Source organism: Prionailurus viverrinus, chromosome X (assembly GCF_022837055.1).
Source record: "Prionailurus viverrinus isolate Anna chromosome X, UM_Priviv_1.0, whole genome shotgun sequence".
Taxonomy (NCBI): Eukaryota; Metazoa; Chordata; class Mammalia; order Carnivora; family Felidae; genus Prionailurus; species Prionailurus viverrinus.
The window spans coordinates 55,255,638-55,266,696 of record NC_062579.1 but is presented as its reverse complement, the minus strand read 5'-3'; positions in this window follow the sequence as shown (position 1 = coordinate 55,266,696).

Below are 11,059 nucleotides of genomic sequence, written 5' to 3'. Positions count from 1 at the left end.
CTCTAGCCAGGCATCTCAAAAAGAAAAGGGAGATGACCCAAATAGATAAAATCATGAATGAAAATGGGATTATTACAACCAATCCCTCAGAGATACAAACAATTATCAGGGAATACTATGAAAAATTATATGCCAACAAACTGGACAACCTGGAAGAAATGGACAGATTGCTAAACACCCACACACTTCCAAAACTCAATCAGGAGGAAATAGAAAGCTTTAACAGAGCCATAATCAGCGAAGAAATTGAATCGGTTATCAAAAATCTCCCAACAAATAAGAGTCCAGGACCAGATGGCTTCCCAGGGGAGCTCTACCAGATGTTTAAAGCAGAGATAATACCTATCCTTCTCAAGCTATTCCAAGAAACAGAAAGGGAAGGAAAACTTCCAGACTCATTCTATGAAGCCAGTATTACTTTGATTCCTAAACCAGACAGAGACCCAGTAAAAAAAGAGAACTACAGGCCAATATCCCTGATGAATATGGATGCAAAAATTCTCAATAAGATACTAGCAAATCGAATTCAACAGCATAGAAAAAGAATGATTCACCATGATCAAGTGGGATTCATTCGTGGGATGCAGGGCTGGTTCAACAGTCGCAAATCAATCAACGTGATACATCACATTAATAAAAGAAAAGATAAGAACCATATGATCCTGTCAATCGATGCAGAAAAGGCCTTTGACAAAATCCAGCACCCTTTCTTAATAAAAACCCTTGAGAAAGTCGGGATAGAAGGAATATACTTAAAGATCATAAAAGCCATTTATGAAAAGCCCACAGCTAACATCATCCTCAACGGGGAAAAACTGAGAGCTTTTTCCCTGAGATCAGGAACACGACAGGGATGCCCACTCTCACCGCTGTTGTTTAACATATTGTTGGAAGTTCTAGCATCAGCAATCAGACAACCAAAGGAAATCAAAGGCATCCAAATTGGCAAAGATGAAGTCAAGCTTTCGCTTTTTGCAGATGACATGATATTATACATGGAAAATCCGATAGACTCCACCAAAAGTCTCCTAGAACTGATACATGAATTCAGCAAAGTTGCAGGATACAAAATCAACGTACAGAAATCAGTTGCATTCTTATACACTAACAATGAAGCAACAGAAAGACAAATAAAGAAACTGATCCCATTCACAATTGCACCAAGAAGCATAAAATACCTAGGAATAAATCTAACCAAAGATGTAAAAGATCTGTATGCTGAAAACTATAGAAAGCTTATGAAGGTAATTGAAGAAGATATAAAGAAATGGAAAGATGTTCCCTGCTCATGGATTGGAAGAATAAATATTGTCAAAATGTAAATACTACCCAAAGCTATCTACACATTCAATGCAATCCCAATCAAAATTGCACCAGCATTCTTCTCGAAACTAGAACAAGCAATTCTAAAATTCATATGGAACCACAAAAGGCCCCGAATTGCCAAAGTAATTTTGAAGAAGAAGACCAAAGCAGGAGGCATCACAATCCCAGACTTTAGCCTCTACTACAAAGCTGTCATCATCAAGACAGCATGGTATTGGCACAAAAACAGACACATAGACCAATGGAATAGAATAGAAACCCCAGAACTAGACCCACAAACGTATGGCCAACTCATCTTCGACAAAGCAGGAAAGAACATCCAATGGAAAAAAGACAGCCTCTTTAACAAATGGTGCTGGGAAAACTGGACAGCAACTGCAGAAGGTTGAAACTAGACCACTTTCTGACACCATTCACAAAAATAAACTCAAAATGGATAAAGGACCTGAATGTGAGACAGGAAACCATCCAAACCCTAGAGGAGAAAGCAGGAAAAGACCTCTCCGACCTCAGCCGTAGCAATCTCTTAGTCGACACATCCCCAAAGGCAAGGGAATTAAAAGCAAAAATGAATTACTGGGACCTTATGAAGATCAAAAGCTTCTGCACAGCAAAGGAAACAACCAACAAAACTAAAAGGCAACCAACGGAATGGGAAAAGATATTCGCAAATGACATATCGGACAAAGGGCTAGTATCCAAAATCTATAAAGAGCTCACCAAACTCCACACCCGAAAAACAAATAACCCAGTGAAGAAATGGGCAGAAAACATGAATAGACACTTCTCTAAAGAAGACATCCGGATGGCCAACAGGCACATGAAAAGATGCTCAACGTCGCTCCTTATCAGGGAAATACAAATCAAAAACACACTCAGGTATCACCTCACACCAGTCAGAGTGGCCAAAATGAACAAATCAGGAGACTATAGATGCTGGCGAGGATGTGGAGAAACAGGAACCCTCTTGCACTGTTGGTGGGAATGCAAACTGGTGCAGCCATTCTGGAAAGCAGTGTGGATGTTCCTCAGAAAATTAAAAATAGACCTACCATATGACCCAGCAATAGCACTGCTAGGAATTTACCCAAGGGATACAGGAGTACTGATGCATAGGGGCACTTGTACCCCAATGTTTATAGCAGCACTCTCAACAATAGCCAAATTATGGAAAGATCCTAAATGTCCATCAACTGATGAATGGATAAAGAAATTGTGGTTTATATACACAATGGAGTACTACGTGGCAATGAGAAAGAACGAAATATGGCCCTTTTTAGCAACGTGGATGGAACTGGAGAGTGTGATGCTAAGTGAAATAAGCCATACAGAGAAAGATAGATACCATATGTTTTCACTCTTATGTGGATGCTGAGAAACTTAACAGAAACCCATGGGGGAGGGGAAGGAAGAAAAAAAAGAGGTTAGAGTGGGAGAGAGCCAAAGCATAAGAGACTGTTAAAAACTGAGAACAAACTGAGGTTTGATGGGGGGTGGGAGGAAGGGGAGGGTGGGTGATGGGTATTGAGGAGGGCACCTTTTGGGATGAGCACTGGGTGTTGTATGGAAACCAATTTGACAATAAATTTCATATATTAATAAAAAAGAAAGAAAATCAATTGAATTTTTCTGTTTCTCAATAGTTAAAAAGAGTTACATTTACACTATACTGTAGTCAATTAAGTGTGTAATAACATTATGTCTAAAAATGTACATACTTAAATTAAGAATATTTTACTATTAAAAAATGCTAACCATCATCTGAGCTTTCAGTGAGTCACCCTGCCACTGCTTTATCAACTATGTATAATATTCTAAATCCTTTTTGTCATTTCAACAGTCTTTACAGAATCCTCACAATGAGTAGATTCCATTTCAAGAAAATACTTCCTTTGCTAATCTATAAGGAGCAACTCCTCATGCATTCAAATTTTCTCATGAGAACATAGAAATTTCAGCCGTATCTCTAGGCTCCACTTCTAATTCTAGTTCTCTTGCTAGTTCCACCACATCTTTAGTTGTTTTCTCCACTTAAGTCTTGAACCCCACAAAGTCATCCATGAAGGTTAGAATCAACTTCTTAAAAACTCCTGTTAATGTTGATATTTTGACCTCTTCCTTTGAATCACAAATGCTCTTAATGACATTATAATGGTGAGTCCTAGGGCACCTGGGTGGCTCAGTTGGTTAAATGTCCAACATTGGTTCAAGTCATGATCTCATGAACTTCAGCCCCACGTCGGGCTCTGTGCTTCTGGACTCTGTGCTGACAGTTCAGAGCCTGGAGCCTGTTTCAAATTCTGTGACTCCCTCTCTCTCTCAAAAATAAATAAATGTTAAAAAAAGAATAATTAATCCTTTCCAGAGGTTTTTCAACTTACTTTGCCCAGATCCATCAGAAGAACCACTGTTTATGGCAGATATAGCCTTATGAAATGTATTTCTTAAATAAGACTTTTTTTTAATTTTTTTTTCAACGTTTATTTATTTTTGGGACAGAGAGAGACAGAGCATGAACCGTGGAGGGGCAGAGAGAGAGGGAGACACAGAATCGGAAACAGGCTCCAGGCTCTGAGCCATCAGCCCAGAGCCTGACGTGGGGCTCGAACCCACGGACAGTGAGATCATGACCTGGCTGAAGTCGGACGCTTAACCGACTGCGCCACCCAGGCGCCCCTTAAATAAGACTTTAAAGTCGAAATGACTCCTTGATCTTTGGGTTGCAGAATGGATATTGGATTAGCAAGCTTTAAAAAGATTATTAATCGTGTACATCTCCACAATGCTCTAGGTGACCTGGTGCATTGTCAATGAGCAGTAATATTTTGAAATAATTTTTTTCCTGAGAAGTAGTCTCAACAATGTGCCTAAAATATTCAGTAAACCATGATGTAAATAGATATCCAGGCTTTGTTTTTTCCTTTATAGAGCACAGGTAGAGTAGATTTAGCATACTTCTTAAGGGAGCTAACATTTTCAGAATGGTAAGTGAACATTGGCTTTTACTTAAAGTCACCAGCTGCATTAACCCCTAATGAGAGAATCAGCTTGCTCTTTGAAAGTTTGAAGCCAGTTGTTGACATATCTCAAGCCATAAAAGTCCTAGATGGTATCTTATTTCACTATAAGGTTGTTTTGTCTACATTGAAAATCTGTTGTTTAGTATAGCCACCTTTATTAATTATTTTAGCTAGATCTTCTGGATAACTTGCTACAGATTTTACAACAGCATTTGATGCTTCACTTTTATGTTATGGAGATGCCTTCTTTCTCAAAATCTCATGAGCCAACCTCTGCTAGCTTCAACATTTTCTTTTTAGCTTTCTCACCTTTCTCAGCCTTCATAGAATTGAATTGTTAGTGTCTTATTTTAGATTAGTCATTGTCTTAAAAGAATATTGTGGCTGTTTTTGTCTTCTATGCAGACTACTAAATTTTCTTCCTATCAGCAATAAGGCTGTTTCACTTCCTTATCATTTGTATATTCACTGGAGTAGCATTTTTAATTTCCTTCAAGAACTTGTCTTTTGCATTCACAACTTGGATAACTGTTTGGCACAAGAGGCCTAGCTTTTGGCCTATCTTGGTTTTTGATATGCCTTCCTCACTAAACTTAATAACTTCTAGCTTTTAATTTAAAGTGAGAGATGTGTGACTTTACCTTTCACTTGAACACTTATAGGACATTGTAGAGTTATTAATTGGCCTAACTTCAATATTGTATCTCGGGGAACAGAGCAGCAAAGCCCAAAGAGAAGGAGAAAGCTAGAAGAACAACTGGTCAGTGGAGCAGTCAGAACACCCACGTTTATCAAAGAAGTTTACCATCTTATATAGGTGTGGTTTGTGGTGCCCGAAAACATTTACAATAGTAATATCAAAGATCACTGGTCATATATTACCATAAAACATAATAAAGACAAAGTTTAGAATATTGAATGAATTATCAAAATGTGACACAGAGACATGAAGTGAGCAAATGCTGTTGAAAAAACGGTGTTTGATAGTGCAATAAAGTAAAGCACAATAAAACAAAGTATGCTTGTGTTTTGCAGCACAGTAATCATTGATTCAGGCAAGAATCATTAATAGATGTTAAAAGTAATGGTTAAAGTTTTGATGGAGAACAGGATATTTACATATATTAAAAGAATATCACCACAGTTTACATATTATTACAAAGAAAAAATATAAACTTTACATTGGAAAACCTGGTATACAGTGCATCTTAGCCAGGAGATAGATGTTTTTGAGACAGAGACATTACGAGTACCATAAAAATGTCTTCAAATTCCTGAGGATTAGGATCTGAATTATCATGCTAACTTTCGTAAATGAATTCAAGGATGGTAGTGGTGGTGGAGGAGGGGAGAGTGAAGTGGGAGCGGTTCCTAGGTTTATCTGTGTGTCTCTTGTCCTTACGTGGAAGGTAGCATGTCTGGATCTGGAACCCGAAGTATTTGAAAACTACCAAGTTCTTAGACTTTTTACCCTTAATTGCCATGAGGTCTTTGGTTCCAGAAGGGAAGTTAGTCCCCAGTGATATTCAGATAGATGATTAGTGAAGGAGCTAGTGTAGTTTTTAACTTTCTGTGAAAGCTGACTGATTTTGAAGTTGCACGGGAGGAGTTTGGCATGGACTGCAAGACATGGAGCCTCCTTTTTATTTTGTAGTGGCTCTTCCTGCATAGTAGAGGATGACTTAAAATGATGATGAAAACCTGAGGGTATGGGTGCGGAGGCCTTCTAAAGAAAGACCTGATTTCCCAGTTATCAGACATTTCCTCTTGCCACTAGATGGGGTTGGGTTTTCTCCACATTAACTTTCATCATTTCTTCCCCCCTCCCATTTATTTCTAATTCCTTTTCACATGTCAAGCCGGGAGCTGCATTCTGTAATTAGCAAAGGAAACAGGTGAGAACTTAATAGTTTTGTTTGGCAGTTTTGCCCTTCCTCTGAGCCTTTCAGCAGGACCAGACCAGCTGAGGTCTGTGTGGTCACCTCTGAGAGAGGTCTCCAAGGCCCTTCTAAAGCCTTCTCTGGTCTGGGAAAGTGAGGACTGAAGTACCAAAGGTGCCTGCAGTACAGTCTGTAACTGCTTCAGTGACCTGTTTCACTTTACCTGGGTAGTGGGGAATCATATTAGCAGCTTTGGAGAGTGGACACTTATATATTATAATGTTTGAAGGGTAGAAATATCTGGAGTATGAGGTCCTTTACTTGGGAGAAAAGGGGAATTGATGTTTGCATTGCAATAATACTTGAAAGACATATTTGAGGTGGTTAGAGAAGCAATAGGATGCCTTGAGAAGTCATGAGTTTGCTTTCCCTTGGGATCCTGGGGGCCTATAGTGATGATTTGGATGTCCTCATCCAACCATCAGATTAATGCCCAAATTTAACTATCATGAATTAATGGTTATGTGGGTTTACTCTTGCCTGTAACACTCTGCAAGGTTAAAACTTCCTTTTCTCCCCTCTGGACCTGATCTCATTTTTCAGGGTATGATTTGATCATTATATTTCATATTTCATATTTCACCCATATTTCACGCTGAAACCTTAGTTGGATATTTTTTATTTTTAAAATTTTTAACATTTATTCATGTTTGAGAGACAGAGAGACACAGCACACTAGCTGGGAACGGACAGAGAGAGGGAGACACAGAATCTGGAGCAGGCTCCAGGCTCTGAACTGTCAGCACAGAGCCCAATACGGGGCTCAAACCCACGAACTGGGAGATCATGACCTGAGCCAAAGTCAGATGCTTAACCTACTGAGCCACCCAGGGACCCCCTTAGTTGGATATTTACCTTAATTAATTATTTTTTTAATTTTCAATTTTTTATTTAAACTTTAGTTAGTTTACATACAGTCCAATATTGGTTTCAGGAGTAGAATTCAGTGATTCATCACTTACATACAACGCCCGGTGCTCATCATAAAAGCACTCTCCTTGTGCTCGCTTCAGCAGCACATATACTAAAAGCACTCTCCTTAACACCCATCACCCATCTAGCCCATCCCCCACCCACCTTTGACCTTCAATCCTCAGTTTGTTCTCTACCATTAAGAGTCTTTTATGATTTGTTCCCCCGTTCTTTCTTTTCCCCACTCCTGTATGTTCATCTGTTTTGTTTCTTAAATTCCACATATGAGTAAAATAATATGGTATTTGTCTTTCTCTGACTGACTTATTTTGCTTAGCGAAATACACTCTAGCTCCATCCACATCATTGCAAATGGCAAGTTTTCATTCTTTGTGATGGCTGAGTAATATTCCATTGTATATATGTACCACAATTTTAGAGAATTTGCTAGCACCAGTGACTAAACTGAAAGTGATACATAAATATAGTTGGCTACTTATCCTAGAAGAGCACATTTTCAGATGATAGAAAATGAAGAAAAAATTTTTAATTAATTTTAGAGGCTAACATAATCTTGAAAGCAAAACCTGACTAATAGAAAAAGAAGGGAAAAGGGGCGCCTTGATGCCTCAGTCAGTTGAGCGTCCAACTTCAGCTCAGATCATGATCTAACAGTTCATGAGTTCAAGCCCTGCATTGGGCTCTGTGCTGACAGCTCAGAGCCTGGAGCCTGCTTCACATTCTGTGTCTCCCTCCCTCTCTGCCCCTTCCCCACTCATGCTGTCTGTCTTTCTCTCAAAAATAAACATTAAAAATTTTTTAAAAAGAAGGGGAAAATTTTAATTCACTTTAAGAGGCTAACATAATCTTGAGAGCAAAACCTAAGACACTATAAAAACAAAATTATTTTATTTTATTTATTCCAGCTTCACTGAGGAATAATTGACAAATTGTGAGATATTTAAAGTGTATAATATGGGGACGCCTGGGTGGCTCAGTCAGTTAAGCGTCCGACTTTGGCTCAGGTCATGATCTTGTGGTTAACAAGTTTGAGCCCTGCATCAGGCTCTGTGCTGACAGCTCAGAGCCTGGAGCCTGCTTCAGTGTCTCCCTCTGTCTCTGCCCCTCACCCACTCACACTCTGTCTCTCTGTCTCTGTCTGTCTGTCTGTCTCTCTCAAAAATAAATAAAAACATTAAAAGAAAATTTAAAAAAATTTAATGTGTATAATGTCATGATTTGGTGTATGTATACATTGTGGAAAGATTCCTTCCATCAAGTTACTTAACACACTCATCACCTCATATATTTACTTTTTCCTTTTTGGCGGGGATGAGAATATTTAAGCTCTACCCAGCACATTTCAATTATACAATACAATGTTATCAACTATAGCCACCATATTATATAGTAGATCCTCAGTTTTCATTTTATAATTGAAAATTTGTACCCTTTTACTAACTTCTATTTCGCCATCCCTCAGCACCTGGAAACCACTTTTCTACTGTCTCATTTCTATGAGCTCAACTTAAAAAATTAAAAAAAAAAACACATATAAGTGACACCGTACAGTATTTGTCTTTGCCTGGCTTATTTCACTTAGCATAAGGCCCTCCAGTTTCATCCACATTGTCAAAAATGATGGTATTCCTTCTTTTTTAAGACTGAAAAATACTCCATTATATATATATATATATATATATATATATATATATATATACATACGTGTGTGCACGTGTGTGTTTACACACCACATTATTTATCATTGCATCCACTGATAGACACTTAGGTTGTTTCCAAACCATGACTATTGTGAATAATGACATAATGAACATGGGGGTACAGATATCTCTTTGATATCATCATTTTCTTTCCTTTATTTATATACCCAAAGTGGGGTTTCTGGGTCATATGGTAGTTCTATTTTTAATTTCTTGAGAAACCTCCATACTGTTGGTGATAGTGGCTGTACCAGTTTACACTTCCACCAATAGTGTACAATGGTTTTCTTTTGTAAACGGATATCTTTTAAAAATAATTTAAGTTTTGGAGGTGCCTGGGTGGCTCAGTCGGTTAAGTGTCTGACTTTAGCTCAGGTCATGATCTTGTGGTTCGTGAGTTCAAGCCTTGCGTCAGGCTGTGTGCTGACAGCTAAGAACCTGGAGCCTGCTTTGGATTCTGTGTCCCCCTCTGTCTCTGATCCTCCCCAGCTCATGCTCTTTCTCTCTCTTTCAAAAATAAACATTAAAAAAAGAAAAATTTAGGTTAATTTTTTTAAATATTAAATTTTTTAAATGTTTATTTTTTTTTTGGGGGGGGGAGAAAGAGAGAGCATGAACAGGGAATGGGGCAGGGAGAGAGGGAGACACTAAATCCAAAGCAAGCTCCAGACTCCAAGCTGTCAGTAGAGAGCCCAACACAGGGCTTGAACCCATGAACCATGAGATCATGACTTGAGCTGAAGTTGGACGCTTAACCAACTGAGCCAACCAGGCGCCCCCCAAATTTTAAGTTTTTATATTAATTCTTGTAGTTAACATACAGTGTTATATATTTTTGAAACTTAATTTAATTTAATTTAATTTAATTAGTTTTTTTAGAGAGAGAGAGCTCAAGCAGGGGAGACGAGCAGAGGGAGAGAGAGACAGAGAGACAGAGAGACAGAGAGAATCTTAAGCAGGGTCCATGCTCAGCACATAGCCAGACATGGGACTTGAGCCCATGACTCTGGGATCATGACCTAGCTGAAATCAAGAGTGAGATGCTCAACCGACTGAGCCACCCAGGCACCCTAGGAATGTTGAACACCTTTTCGTGTGAATGTTGGCTAATTGTATGTCTTCTTTGGAAAAAAGAAGGTTTTCTATCTTCTTTTAAAGTTTTATTTTAATTTCAGATAGTTAATATTAACTGTTATATTAGTTTCAGGTATACAATGGTTTAACAATTTCATACATCACACGGTGCTCATCACAAGTGAACTCTTTAATCCACATCACCTATTTCATTCATCCCCCTCCCCACTCACCTCCCCTCTGGTAACAATCAACTTATTCTCTATAATTAAGAGTCTCTTTCTTGGTTTTTCTTTCACTCTCTGTCTCTTTTTCCTTTGCTCCTTTCGTTTGTTTCTTAAATTCCACATATGAGTAAAATCATATGGTATTTGTCTTTCTCTGACTGACTTATTTCACTTAGCATTATACATTCTAGCTCCACCGATGTTGTTGCAAATGGAAAAATTACATTCTTTTTAGTGGTTGAGTAATATTCCATTGTTTATCTTCTATCATGTATCTATGTATCTATGTATCTATCATCTATCTCTCTCTATCTCTCTATCATATATCTATTATCTATCCATCTGTCTTCATTACCCATTCATCTGTTGAAGGACACTTGGGCTGCTTCCATATCTCAACTATTGTAAATAATACTGCTATAAACATAGGGGTGCATATATCCCTTCAAATTAGTGTTTTGTATTCTGTGCATAAATTGTAGTAGTGCAGTTACTGTATCAGAGGGTAGTTCTATTTTTAACTTTTGGAGGAACCTCCATACTGTTTTCCAGAGTGGCTATACAAGCTTACATTCCCACAAACAGTGCATGAGGGTTCCTCTTTCTCCACATCCTCACCAAATCCTGTTGTTTCTTGTGTTGTTGATTTTAGCCATTCTGATAGGTGTGAGGTGATACCTCATTATAGTTTTGTTTTGCATTTCCCTGATGGTAAGTCATGATGAACATCTTTTCATGCATCTGCTGGCCATCTGTATGTCTTCTTTGGATTAATATCTGTTCATGTCTTATGCCCATTTTTAATTGGATGATTTGTTTTGTGTGTGTTGAGTTTGATA